Source organism: Mesoplodon densirostris, chromosome 11, assembly GCF_025265405.1.
Source record: "Mesoplodon densirostris isolate mMesDen1 chromosome 11, mMesDen1 primary haplotype, whole genome shotgun sequence".
NCBI classification, from domain to species: Eukaryota; Metazoa; Chordata; class Mammalia; order Artiodactyla; family Ziphiidae; genus Mesoplodon; species Mesoplodon densirostris.
The window spans coordinates 40,557,445-40,572,946 of NC_082671.1; the positions used below are offsets into that span (position 1 = coordinate 40,557,445).

A 15,502-nucleotide genomic window follows, 5' to 3' on the forward strand; every position below is an offset into this window, starting at 1 on the left:
AATTTAACCAATTAATTGTTTTGAAATGTAGAACCAGAAGATGAAACAAACAAAACTCTTAACTCTCCATTGGGTACTGAATGTACACTTTCTTCTGACTTCTTTTTAGCATCTAATTTTTAATGGCAACCTACTGAAGATATTACATTAAAAATATGTTGGTTGTTAAATAAAATCAACATGGTAGAGTTTCATACATTTTCATTGGCTCAGAATTGAGGCCAATGAAACATTTATTTAATAAACCTTTCAGCATACGGAAATTTGGTAAGTACAACTGCTTTTTTAGTCTCATTCATTTTATGCTCAGGCCAGTAGTTATAGTGTGCTTTTTGCCAATGGAACAGAAATCATTCCATGGTTACTGTAACCTGGTTGAAAATTGTAAAAATAAGAAGTTATTTACTGAAGTGTTTTCTTTTGTGCTATATATGTCGCCCACTTTATCTTGGTTGATCATCATGGGGTTAGTATTATTCCCATTTTATCTAGGAGAAAACTAAGGCTCTAAACTAAGTCCCTAAACTACTACAGGGCTTATTTTATAGCCCTAGCACCTAGTACAGCCTCTAGGACAGAATATTTGGTGAGGAAAGATATGTAAAATGCTCAAATACAAACTAGTCAGAGGCTGAGCCAAATTTTAAACAAATATAAAAACTCTCTATACTCCACTTTTCTACTCTGCCTCTTAAATACCCAAGTTTCAGGGGGAGTTTGTCCCACCAGGAAAAAAAAAATAAGGCATTTTTCATCCAAATGTCCAAATTTTTATATTGAAGATTGTTTACCTTCAACCTGGTACTGTGATTGCAAAGCCAGGGGGGCCTTTGTGTGTATTATGTCTTTAGAACATCACCATTAATTGCCACAGTGTATCAATGCAGATCAAATTTGTATTTTTTTTCACCTTATTAGTAATGTAGTTGATATAGAAGGATGCTTTGAGGTTTCTACTTCTAACTTCTATGACATGTCAGTTTATCAGTGTCTCAAAAGCAGTTGCAGAAATCTTTAGTAATTTGTGGTGATGGATATTGAAAAGTACAGCAGGACTTCCCCAAAGCGAGGCATTTGGCTCAAATCACTTAGACTATTATTGTTCCATTGTCTGAAAGACAGGTAATTTAATGAGTGTAAATTACGACTGACTTTGTAGGGAAGAGCCTTTGCTCTTGAACTTCCTCGGAAGTAAAAATAAATGTGAAATTTTCAACTTCATGAGTGCAATTGCATTTTTGACTCATGTAATGGTTGATGTACAGAGAAACTATAGAGATTTAAAATCACTGCTTTTTAAAATTAGAGCGCAGCCCACAAATCAAGCAATTTCTCCAAGACTGTTAAATTTGACGTTAAAATAAAAAAGAATTCAGGGCCTTTTTTGAGAATGGCTATCAGGTATCAGAAGGAGAGGCTTTATAAAATTTTTTTCTTTCATAAATATTTACTGAGTGCCTACTATGTGCCAGCCACTGTTCTTGATGCAGCATCATGGACCCCAGTGGTGAATAAGGCAGAAAAAGTTCTTCACGTGGAACTTAGATGCTGGTGGTAGGAATCAGAAAATATACAAACAAATGCACAAATACATTATTATTGATAGTGCTGTTCATTGGATGGAAATCAACTGGGTAGTAAGCTCTACATGATAGTCAGGAAACCCTCTAGGAAAATATTAAATTTGAACAGAAAGCTGAAGAATGAGGGAATGAGCCGTACTTCCAGGTAGAGGAAAAAGGCAGTGTAGACGACTTGAGGACTTGAGTTCAGCATTTTTAGAAAGGAGGTGAGTGGGTGGGAGAAGGATCAGTGATCAAATGGCAGAGGTAGAAGAGGCCAGATCAAAAATAGCCTGTGAGGTCATGGTCAGGAATTGGGATTTTATTCTGAGTAATAACAGTACATTGGTAGTGCAATGGAAAATTTTAAGTGCTAACATTTTCATATAAAAAAGAAATGGTGGCTCTGTATGTTATTAGGAGAAAAAAATTCTATGGTGAAAGAGTGGAAGCAGAGAAGTCAGATACAACACCATTGTAGTAGTGAAGGCCAGACTTGGACAAGAATGGAGGTGGAAAAAAGTGGGTGGATTTAATGTATATTTAAGATGTTGAGCATAGGATGTGCTGAAAGTTTGGAAATGGGAGAGAGAGAAAGGGAGGGATCACAAGTGACTTCTGGATTTTTCACTTGACCAGATGGTGGTACAATGAATGATAGGAGAGAAGTAGCAGGTGGGAGAGAAGGATGGAAATGCATAACTCCACTTTTTAGGTTTGAGATATCTATTAGCCATCTATTTGGAGATGCTGCATTTTCTTTTCTTCTCTTTTTTGGCTGTGGCGCACAGCTTACCGGATCTTAGTCCTCCCACCAGGGATTGAACCCGGGCCCTTGGCAGTGAAAGTGCTGCATCCTAACCACTGGACCGCCAGGGAATTCCCTACATTTTCAATTGAATATGAAAGTATAGCTCAGGTTAAGATGTCAGGGTTGGAGGAAAATTTTCTGAATGAACAGTGAGGAGATCATCTTAAAGTCATGGGACTGGATGAGGTCATTTGGGGATACCTTGCAGACAAAGAAGAAGGCTCCAACAGAGCCTTGAGGCAGTGTGATAACCATTCAGAGGTCAGCCAGAAGAGCAAATATCAGCCAAACACCCTGAGAATGAGAGGCCAATAAGGTAGTAGGAGAACCAAGAGTGCAAGGGTGTTCGATGCCTCACTCCCAGAAGAGAGGAATGTGTTTCAAAATAAAGGGCTCAGTTGTGTTTATGCCACAGAGAAGCCAATGAGGACAACGAAGTTAACTCTAGCACAGGAAGTGGTTTCTGTGCTATTTTTTGAACTGAGAATTGAAAGTATGCCATCTCCAGCTTTGAGTAGGATGGACATATAGAAAATAGTCATGGTATTGATATCTTACTTTAAAGGTAGTGACAGTTAGTCATTTTTTAAATGTAAAGCTGTTAACTGAGGTGATATATTTTTCCCTGATTCCTTAGTTTGGCTAGAATTCTTAAACTGTATTATTTTGTAGATAGCATGGATTTAATAGGTTACCAACAGGCTAGATTCCTATAGTACCACACCAGAAAAATATAGGATCTTTAATGTTAATGCCCATGGCTAAATCAGTAGATTGCAATTAAAGAGTTTAAGTGGCAGAGGTGTAGATCTGGAAGCCATATCCATAGTCATAGGTGCTGTAAAAGTCATTAAAACTGTGTTTGCTAGAAGTTGTACTGCTCCCTTAGTTGTGTGCATTAAAGAGGTAAAATTTGATGCCTATGCATAAAAATATTCAAAGAAACAGACCCCATTCTCAGAAATGTATCATGGCAGATCTGTGGGAGGATGTGTAGCTGTGTAATTAACATCATTAACTGACATGGTTTAACAATCTAAAATTGTCTCTTGGTGCTGTGGGAGATATAATATAACAAAGCTATATGAATCCAAAGTGTTTTGTTGGTATGGTACCTTTAATTCAACTTTAAATCCTGTTGTATTTCTTCTAATCTTATCTGAGAAAAATAATTTTTATAGGCCAAGTACATCTGCTTTCTTCAAATGAGCTCCTGAAAAATATCATGGCGTTTGCATAATACTTACATTGTTTATATGTCCTTTTCTGCTATACAAATACCACATATTTATTTTGCCACAGCTAGCAAGTGATAATAAAATTTAGAGAATGTTTTTCAACCAAAAAAGTGGAAAATAGAATTTTAAATTATTTTAGAAAGTGAAATTGAACAGTGGAAACTTAAAAAACAAATCAAGTTTGGCAACATTAGAATAAATCTACTTAGAAAATAGACAGAATGCTATTGGGAAAATATTCTCAGTCCAATGGACATATGTAGGAATATATTTTAGAAAGACCATGAAAAGTGACCAGTAGCTTTTTAAAAGAAAATCTAACATGCTTCTTATAAAGTAGATCAGAAACTGGTAATCACATATACAACTTAAAATTCAATACTGGCTGGCTAATTTAATGAAAAAACTTGATGTGATCTTGGTGCCTCAGTGATGGAAACAAAGGAATAATCCTGAATGCTTACTTTAAAACCTATTACCTGTTCAGAAATTAATGAATATCAGTGAAAACCATGAAGTTAAAAAAAATAAGCATCCTATAAAAAGATATCAGCTGGGGGCTTCCCTGGTTGCACAGTGGTTGGGAATCTGCCTGCCAGTGCAGAGGACACGGGTTTGAGCCCTGGTCCAGGAAAATCCCACATGCCGTGGAGTGGCTAAGCCTGTGCGCCATGACTACTGAACCTGTGCTACAGAGTCCGTGAGCCACATATACTGAGCCTGCATGCCACAACTACTGAAGTCTGCGTGCCTAGAGCCTATGCTCTGCAACAAGAGAAGCCACTGCAGTGAGAAGCCCGTACACAGCAACGAAGAGTAGCCCCCTGCTCACCGCAACTAGAGAAAGCCTGCATGCAGCAGCAAAGACCCAACACAGCCAAAAATAAATAAATTTATTAAAAAACAGATATCAGTGAGTGTAATGTTATATGCTAACTGTATCTCAATAAAAAATAATTGATCTTAAGTAACAATCAGGGAAATGCAAATTAAGACCACAATGGGTACCATTTTATACCCACTAGAATGCAAAAAATTATAGAAGCTTTTCTATATCAAATGTTGGCAAGTGTGTGGAGTAATGGAAACTCAAACAGTGCTGCTAATGGGGATGTAAATTAGGATAGCTACTTTTGAAAACAATTTAGTGTCATCTTGTGAAGTAATCACATGCACTCCCTATGACCAAAAATTCTTTTCTTATGTATAAATCCTAGAGAAACTTTTAACACATGTGAACCAGGAGACATGTATAAGAATATTTCTAGTTGTATTTATGGACAATGGCAAAAATACAACAACAGAAACCCCTAGGAACAACCTAAATTTCCATTGACAAGAAATGGATGAGTATATTTTGCTAAAATCACACAAGGGATTATTTAACTGTGAAAGTGAATGAATTACAGTTGGATGCAACAACATAAACACATCTTTGAAACATAATGCTGAATGAAAAACAAGTTTCAAGAGATTACACACAGTATGATACCATATTTATAAAGCTCAAACCAAGCAAATTGAGTTAACACATTGGTTAGGAATACATATATATCTGCTAAAGTTATTTTTTAGAAAGGAGGTTAGTGATTACTTTTGGATGAAGAGAAGCAGGAGGGGAACTGGAAAAATAGATAGCTTTAAGAGCAGTGGTAATTTTTTTTTTCTTAAATTGATGATGGGTTTAGTAGGTGGTGGTTCACGTTTATTCTTCTTTCTGACTCTATGTACATTACCTGTTTTTCTATGTATCAAATAGTATAGAAAAGTAATATCTCATGAAATCAGGTATTATTGGAATCATCTTGACCAACCACAGAGATAAAGTACTACCTAGGGTACCATGTTCTCAGGTAACTATATCCTCCATTTGCTGTTTATATCACAAATAATTTGATGGCAAGCAAAAGAAGAGAACATAGATAATACAGTTATATCTCCCTTTGAAAGCTTAGCTCAGGTACTGGTGTCTTTCAGAAATCAATGTATATATTTAGGATTTCCACTGACAATGAGACATGTTGTTCAAAGCCTGCTGAGCCCTCTCTCCTTCTTCCTTCATTCAATTTTCGAAGTACTGGCAAGATAAGAATAAAGAAAATCAAATAAATTATCTGTCAAAAGGCTCACCTGTAAGGTATAGGCAACTAGTGTAGGAGTACTGATTAGAACGAGCAGATTGCAATGCCTAAAACCGAAACCTCTCTAAGCACAGAGATTGGCAAAGCAAGAGATTCCAGTATTTGAAGTGGCCCCATAATATCAGGAACAATGATGTGAATGTTAATCCAAGCACTTGTTGAGTGCTGTGTATTTAACTGAAGAGATAATTGTATGCAAGTCTATGGAATCCCTGGGCAGATAAAAAACGTGGAGTTTGGTCAACTATTAAGTATTTCATAATGTTTTTTACATTCATGAGAGTATAATATAATTAGATCTTGGCTTAGTTTGTGCTTTTGATTGCTATTGTTAATTTTTTTCATTCCAGAATTTTATTAACTCATAACCCCAGAGTTATTACTTTCCTTGTGCATTTCATACTTAGCTTCAGCTAAGTTTAAGGCTGTAATTGCTAAAGAAAGAAATGAAAAAATAGAATAAAGAACTGGCTCCCTGTTGACTCATCTATGAGCATAGATTTTTAGGTACCATCCTCTTGATCCACCAACATTTAGTAGTTGTATTCCTTCCCTCCCTAACTTTTGTATCATCCCCTTCCTTCCTTTCTCCCTCCCTTCTTTCTCACACTCTCCTCTATCTTCTCTCCCTTCAGTTGCTGTTTGGATTTGTAGTCTTATGTCTTATGAAATCCTTATTCACAAGACAACACTTTTGGCAGGAAGGAGTAACTTCTCAATAAAATTAAACACTTGAGGAATTTGCATAATCTGTTCTCTAATACCTTAGATTAGAAATTAGATTACCGGATTGCCTAGTAATGCCTTCCTTCATTCTTTCATTCACTCATTCATCCAATAAACACATCTATTGAGTACCTAGTATGTGGCAGTGCTGTTGTGGACTTCTGGGATACAACTATGCAGAATAGCATAGGTCCAGCCTCTGAGAATTTCCTTTATGAAGAGTTTGCCCCTATTTATAATTTAGAGGGATAGGCTGTCAAATATCTGAACTGTCAATGTTATTTAAAATAAGCATGGGTGTTATTCTAGGGAATATTGACCTTTGTGAATCCCTCTCTGACTCTCTACTCCATTGTATTTGTGTTGACTTTGAAACCCTTGAGTAAATCCCAGGTATCAAGTTTTAAATTGATTGCAGCATTATTTACAGTGACCAAAACATAGAAACAATCTCAGTGTCTGTCAGTGGATGAACGGATAAAGAAAACATGGTATACACATAGCACAGAATATTATTCAGCTGTAAAAAGAAGGAAATCCTGCTGTTTGTGACAACATGGATGAACCTTGATGGCATTATGGTAAATGAAATGTCAGACAAAGAAAAACAAATACTGTATGATTTCACTTATATGTGAAATCCAAAGAAGCTAAAATAATAGAAATTGAGAGTAGGTTGGTGGTTGTCAGGGGGTAGGGGGTGGGGGAAATGAGGAGATGTTAGTCAAATGGTACAGACTTCCAGTTACATGATATATAAGTTCTGTGTATCTAATGTACAGCATGGTGGCTGTAGTTAACAATACTGTATTATATATTTGAAAGTTTCTAGGAGAGTATATCTTAAATGTTCTCATCACACACACAAAACTGGTAATTATGTGAGAGGATGGAGGTGTTAACTAACCTTGTTGTGGTTAATTGTTTTTCAATATATACTTATATCAAATCATCATGTTGTATATCTTAACTGATATATAACGTTGTGTAAGTTTATATCTCAATAAAGCTGAGGAAAATCTAGCCGCAAGAGCCTGGAGTGTCATTGGGTTAATTTTTGACATCCATTTTGCTTTTTGAGTGTGTGAATGGGTAGATCGGGGAAGAATGAGTGTGTCCTTTGTGGAGGGTGGAAAGATGTAGGAGGACTGGATTTTTTAAATGGAATCAAAATATTTGTCATTAACCTGTGGCATTATGGATGGTGGCAAGTCATTGAGAATCTTTTATGTGCCTTATTTTTCTCACCTGATAAGAAAACTTATTTTTTTATTGAAGTGTAATTGACTTACAATTTTGTGTTAGGTGTGCAGCAAAGTGATTCAGTTATATATATGTATGTGTGTGTGTGTATATATATATATATATATATACACACACACACATACATATATGTGAGATTATTTTCCATTATAGATTATTGTAAAATATTGAATATAGTTCCCTCTGTTCTATAGTAAGTCCTTTTTGCTTGTCTATTTTATGTATAGTGGTTTGTATCTGTTAATCCCATACCCCTAATTTATCCCTTCTCCCCATCCCCCCAATTCCTCTTCTCTTTGGTAACCATAAGTTTGTTTTCTTTGTTTCTGAGTCTGTTTCTGGTTTGTATATAGATTCATTTGTATTATTTTTTAGATTCCACTTATAAGTGATATCATATAATGTTTGTCTCTCTCTGTCTGATGTACTTCACTTAGTATGATATTCTGTAGGTCCATCCATGTTGCTGCAAATGACAATATTTCATTCTTTTCTGTGGCTGAGTAATACTGCATTATATGTATATACCATATCTTCTTAAGCCAGTTGTCTGTTGATGGGCACTTGAGTTGTTTCCATGTCTTGGCTAATGTAAATAGTGCTGCTATGAACATTGGGGTGCATGTATTTTTTTGAATTAGAATTTTTGTCTTTTCTGGATATATACCCAGAAGTAGGATAGCTGGACCAAACTAGCTCTAGTTTTAGTTTTTTTAAGGAACCTCCATAGTGTTTTCCATAGTGGTAGCACCAATTTACATTCCCACCAATGGTGTAGGAAGGTTCCCTTTTCTCCACACCCTCTCCAGCATTTATTGTTTGTAGACATTTTGATGATAGCCATTCTGAATGCTTTGAGGTGATATCTCATTGTGGTTTTGATTTGCATTTCTCTAATAATAAGCAATGTTGAGCATCTTTTCATGTGCCTGTTACCCACTTGTATGTTTTATTTCCAAAGAAAACATACTGTTTAGGTCTTCTGGCCATCTTTTGATTGGGTTGTTTGTTTTTTTGATATTGAGTTCTATGAGCTGTTTGTACATTTTGGATATTAACCCCTTGTCGGTCACATCATTTGCAAATATTTCCTTCCATCCTGTAGGTTGTCTTTTCATTTTGTTGATAGTTTCCTTTGCTGTGAAAAAGCTTTTAAGTTTGATTAAGTCCCATTTGTTTATTTTTTGCTTTTATTTCTTTTGCCTTGGGAGACTGATCTAAGAAAATATTGCTACTATTTATGTCTGAGAATCTTTTGCTTGTGTTCTCTTCTAGGAGGTTTATGGTGTCATGTTTTATATTTAGGTCTTTAAATCATTTTGAGTTTATTTTTTTATATGATTTGTGGGAGTGTTCCAATTCCATTGATTTACATGTAGATTTCCAGCTTTCTCAACACCACTTGCTGAAGAGACTGTTTTTTCTCCATTGTATATTCTTGCCTCCTTTGTTGTAGATTAATTGACTACGGTGTGTGGGTTTATTTTTGGGCTCTCTATCCTGTTCCTTTCATCTATTGTCTGTTTTTGTGCCAATACCATGCTGTTTTGATTACTGTAGCTTTGTAGTATTGTCTGAAGTCTGGGAGGGTTAGTCCTTGCTTTGTTCTTTTTCCTCAGGATTGCTTTGTTCTAGTTCTGTGAAAAATGTCATGGGTATTTTGATAGGGATCACATGAAATCTGTAGATTGCTTCAAGTAATATGGCCATTTTAACTATGAATTCTTCCAATCCAAAAGCATGGGATATCTTTCTATTTCTTTGAATGATCCTCAATTTCCTTTACCAGTGTTTTATAGTTTTCAGTGTATAGGTCTTTCACCTCCTTGGTTAAGTTTATTCCTAGGTATTTGGGTTTTTTTGGAAGTAAATTAAGATGGGATTGTTTTTTACTTTCTCTTTCTGATATTTCAATGATGGTGTAAAGAAATGCAACAGATTTTTATATGTTAATCATGTATCCTGCTACCTGATGAATTCATTTATTAGTTCTAATAGTTTTTGTTTGGAATCTTTAGGGTTCTCTATGTAGAGTATCTTGTCATCTGCAAATAGTGACAATTTAACCTCTTCCCTTCCAATTTGGATGCCTTTTATTTCTTTTTCTTGTCTGATTGCTGTGGCTAGGACGTCCCATACTATGTCGAATAGAAGTGGTAAGAGTGGAAGAAAGTATTTATGATCTCTTTTTACCATCTGACTAAACTTCATAGCATCCTCTCTACATAGTCCTTTTGGCCTGCCATCCATCCACCTGTCCATCATTTATTAACTGTCTGTTGGGTACCAGACACTCTACAAGGTATATAAGGCCTCTGCTTTTATGGAGCTTAGATTTTGTTCCATTTATGTTTCTTGCATTCATATAGAGAATCTAAGATAAATACTGTTGAAATACAGGGAAGGTGAAAATTTTAAATTGTAGCAATCATGATGAGAAAGAGGCCTGTTTAATCTGGATAGTGTTATCTGTAGATAACAACTTGTTAGTTGGTTTAATAATAAGACTTTTTTTCTGTACCCATATTTTATCAGTTCCAAAGGCCGTATCAGTTTTCCTTCAAATGCAGGATGGATAGGAGACACATTCCTTTAAATATTTGAAAGAATACAAGATTGTTTTAGCTGTGAGCTTTGTGCTAAAAATAACAGGAACCATGTAGACAATCCTTACTCTGCAACTTTAATAAACCAGGGAATTTTTGTTTGCCAGACTATCACTCTTTTGTTAATAAGAACATGATGTACCATGGGGCGAACGGTTGTGTTCATTTACAAATATTATCAGGACCTCAGGTAACTGACAAATGACTTCATGATACTTAGAGAAATGTTCTAAAGGTGTTATACTGTCTTTAAAATGTCTTTACTGTTTCTTTTTGTGTTCCCCAAATACAGCTCTGTCTTCTTTGCTGCTGAGCTGCTTTTATAATTGTATTAATGAATACCTTATTTTTATTTTGGAGTAGATCTAATGCAAATATCCATATTAAGCAACACACACAAAGGTCAGGAGGTCCAAAGCATGGTTCCCACAGCAACTGACCTTTGTTTCTCTTGAACTTGGCAGTATTTGCTTTCACTTTCTATTAGTAAAACTTATCTACTTAATGATGTATGGTATGGTGCAATTGTTATGGGAAATGTTATTTAAGAATATCTGATTTCCATTTAGAAAAACCTCAGTTTTGATGTTATAAAAGTTTAGAGGCTATTTTATAATTCCAGTATTCATGAAAAATAAAGGCAACCATGGGAAGGTAAAAGTGAACACTTTTTTCCCCCTTAAACTACTATCTAACTAATTCATTTTGTTATTAAAGCATCTTGAAACAGGCAACTAATTTTGAATATATCTACATTTGTTTATATGAGTATATAATAGCTGAGTTATTTTGAACAAACTAAAATGTAGGAAAATATTCGATTATAAATGGACTGTTTTTGTGTACATATTTCTATGGGGTCATTTATAAAATTTGAAACCAGTGGAAACCATGCTCACATTCCCTATCTTCTTTCTTTCAAAATGGAAGAATTATTTCCACTACTGTAAGTCAACCCATCTGTCATGGTTTGGATCTCATTTACTCTCAAGGGCTTTGATCCTGCCATATTCCCCTCTCAGTCCTGAATTGTCCACTTTTCCTTCTCCACTGAATTGTTCTGATAAACATACACACATCCTCCTGTATTTCCTGATCCTATGTCTCTCCATGCTACTGCCCTGTTTCTATATTCACTGTCTCCACTTCTTCATCTCTTTATCCCACTCCAAAGGGTCTTCTGTTTCTTCCACTTCACTGTTGCTGCTGTTTTCAAGGTCACCAAGACTTGCTTCCATGATGTCCACTGTCATGGTTACTTGTAGAACTCATTTTATTCAACCCCTAGGCAACAGTCAAATTTGGTCTCAGTTGAGTATCACTTTCTTTTTGGGATGCCTTTTTTCTTTTGGTTCCAGTGACAGTACACTCTCCTGACTGGCTCCTCCTTCTGAGGATCCTTATAAACATTTTATAAACTCTTCTTTCTCTGTTCCACTTCTAAAGTTTGGAGTGTACTAGGTCTTGGTATTTTCTATTTAAAATCTTACTTTGAGTTAGGGTTGCCAGATAAAGCAATTAAAAATACAGGATGCCCAGTTAAATTTGAATTTCATGCAACAATTTTTTAGTGTAAGTATGTCCCATGTAATGTAAACACACACATCTGTCTCTATCACATAAACTATGGGGACATACTTTTGTATAAGTATGTTTAATGCAATGTTTGGGACATACTTTTTTATTGAGGTATAATTGACATTTAATATTATATAAATTTAAGGTATACAACATATTGTTTTGATACATTTATATACTGCAGTTTGATTGCCATTGTAGCATTAGCTAACACCTCTATCACATCACATTATTACTATTTCTTTTTTGTGGTGGGAATAATTAAGATGTAGTCTCATAGCAAGTTTGATGTTTATAATACAGTGTTGTCTATAATCATTATACTGTGCATTAGAGCTCCAGGACTTTTTATCTATTGTATTGGCTATTTTATAATTCCCACACTCATGAAAAATAAAGACAACTGTGGGAAAGAAAAAGTGAAAACTTTTTCCTGCCTAAACAACTATCTTTGTAAGTTTGTACCTTTAAACAACATCTCCCTTATTTGGGGGCATACCCATACTAAAGTTTATTCATTATATCTGAAATTCATATTTAGCTGCTGTCCTGTTTTTCATCTGGCAACACTACCCTGCGTGAGCTTATTTGGATACTTGATGTTAAACAGCATCCTTTTGCCCCAGAATTTACCTCTCCCTAAGCTCCAGGTTTGTGTTCCCAAATTTCTAAGTAACATCTTGCACATCTGTCTTCTCAATATATTCAAAAGAAAATTATTCATTTCCACCTCCCCTCTTTCTTACTAATGACACCAATGTTTTCTTTATTATCCTCTCATCAAATCTTTGGACAAGTCCCATGGTGTATATACCCAAAATGTATCACAAGCATGTGTACTTTTCTTTATTTCTGCTGATACCTTACTGAGTCAAGTCATCATCATAACTCACCTACGATGGCCCCAGCTCCCTCGCTGTTCCTTTGATTCTACTACATCTACCCCCTACAACTCTTTATCCATACAAAAACACTTTATAAAGTGACCTTTAAAAAAGTCAATGAGATCATGTCATTTGCCCTATTGTTTCAAAGCTCCCTCCACTTCTACTTTACAATGGCTTTTCACTGCCCTTTGAATAATCCCAAATTCTTGATCATAGCCAACAAGGCCTCCATGATCTGACTTTTGCCAGTACCACTTTTCTGACTCATATTTACCTACTCCAGACACACAGCCTTCTATTTCACTCTCTCTCTCTCTCTCCCACCTTTTTTGTTTTTAATTTTTGCCCAGAATATGCTTTCCCCTCTTTTTTTCTCATGGCTAGTTCCTTTGTCTAATATCTTCCTTACCATCCCATCTAATGCTGCTTTGAAACCTCCACCCCTCTATCACTGTCTATCACATGGTTCTGTTTTATTTTTTTCACAGCCCTGATCAATACTTAAAATTGTCACTTCAGTTTATTTAGATATTCATTTACTTTCGCTCTCCTGGAACATAACTTCCATGAGGAGAAGGACATTGTTTCTTTTGTTAATTGTTTTATCTACAGCTCACACAATAGAATATAGTAAGTATCTAATAAATATTTGTTGATATTTGAATTAGTGGTTTTCTAAAATACATTTGAGAAATACAATATACCGTGAAAATTCCAGCATATTACCCTTCCTTGGATTTGAAGATAGGTATGGAATGAAAATATTTCTACTTCTTTTTCCCACTGGCCCTTGTGTTATGATGTTGAGTTGGACACGTTGATGAAAAATCGGCAATCAGTACCAATGAAAACACTGAGAATGATTTCATCTTCTGGTATGCGCTGGCTCTGTCCCTGGGGGGAAGCTTGACATGTTGTAGCCAGTCAGGATCCTGCAATGGATTGTCTTTCAAAGTCAAATTTCAGCCTGTCAAGAGGTGGAGAAAATGATTTGGGACCTGAAGAGGTGGTAGATTAATATTTCTGAAGAATTGTTCACTAAACTTCCTGTAGCTACTTTGTTCCACTATTAAGACTTCCCTCCCTCTGGCATAGGAAATGCTTTGCACAAAACAGCATCTTTGCTTTGTGTATAGACATTTCCCCTGCCCCAAGATGGGGTTTCCCAGTGAGGTATAACATTCATTAACCCCTCTAGATAATGCAGTTGCTGAAACAGACTTGTGTCTTATTCTCACAGCTTCATTTCAGAGTCAGAATGCACTTGGTGTCTGGGGCAGCTGTGATGTATAAAGCAGAAAGAAGATTGATTTTCCACAAGGTACCTTGTACCTGGAGTAATGAAAGTGCCAAATTACTTGCTCACTGAGCAAACATGACAGGAATGTCATAGAGCAGCGAATTTGTATTTATGCAAACACACTGTTGTCACACGGCAAAGAATTCCAGAAAGTGACCTTATCTCTCCCTCAAAATCACCACCTTGTTCTGGGAAGGCTATACTCAGAGAAAGCCATTAAAAAACAAATGCTTCTAATGAATAATGTAATGCTCATGGTACAGTAAGAAATAAGATAAATTGTGGTGTCATTTTAAAATGAAAGTCTTCAACTCACAAGCTATTTCTGGTGTTCATCTTGGATTTTGTGGCAGTGGAACATAAAATATCTCCTTTAATAGAGTAAAGGAAATGGAGTGATTTATCCTAGTCACTGTGGACCTTTAGAACCTCTCATTTGGTAATGGAAAAAAACATTAGTGGTTGATGGGGAAGCAGATAATTTTTCGATGTTTAGGAAGTCTAATGCATAGAGAACACACACGCTTTTCAGAACATCTGGGGCAGAAAAAAAAATTTAAGTCTTTAAATGACAGAAGGAAATGGTGGTAATATTCCATTAAAATGTTTTAGATCTCCAACATGACAGTTTACACAATTCACTTTATAAAGTACTGCTAAAACTTTTAGCTGTAAACTCTAACATTAAAATGATAATTTCATTTTGTTAGTGAGTTTAAAAGTCTGCTGATTTTAGCAAGTAGTCCTGGATTTAAAATAAATATTCCTTGTTTGATATTCATTTGTTGATCCTTCACCATTTGTTTTTTTGAAACCTTGGTTTGTGCCTGACATTATGTTAAATGTAAGATACACAGAGATCAAAGGAACCATCCAAGTCCTCAGGCAGCTCATTCCTAGTAAATCAAATTGTAATGTAAAACAAAGCTAGAGAAAATGAGCTTGTTAAGCCTAGTTGTGGGGACTGAGCCCTGAGGAGCAGGGCAGAATACACCATTCTAGGAGAGGTGTTATTTATCTGCTTTGGCCCCCTCTGATCCTCGGAACATTGATTAGAATACTCAGTGGGGTCCAGTTAGTCTAGATACTCATCAACAACAAATGTGATATCCTTTAACTTGGTACCCAATGGGATAAACAGAATATATATATATATATATATATATATATATTTTTTTTTTTTTTCTATGTGTCATGCGCCATCCTAAATGTTTCATTTGGGTCAGCTAATTTAATAAACACACTCCTCCTATTAGGTAGATTCCAACATTAACTCCACTTTGTAGACAAGGAGATGAATAGAGAGTGAGAGAAAATAACTTTCCCAAGGTCACGCAGGCAGTTGGCAGTCAAGGCTGATCTGCTGTAGACACCTCTACTGTACAGCCAC

The 15,502-nt window shown here is 35.6% G+C and overlaps 1 protein-coding gene across 2 annotated transcripts in view; it reads left to right on the forward strand.

The window, feature by feature from the left end:
• Positions 1–15,502, forward strand: part of TAFA2 (TAFA chemokine like family member 2) — a 529,565-nt gene that overhangs the window by 324,315 nt on the left and 189,748 nt on the right. The gene's annotated exons all lie outside the window — the stretch shown is intronic.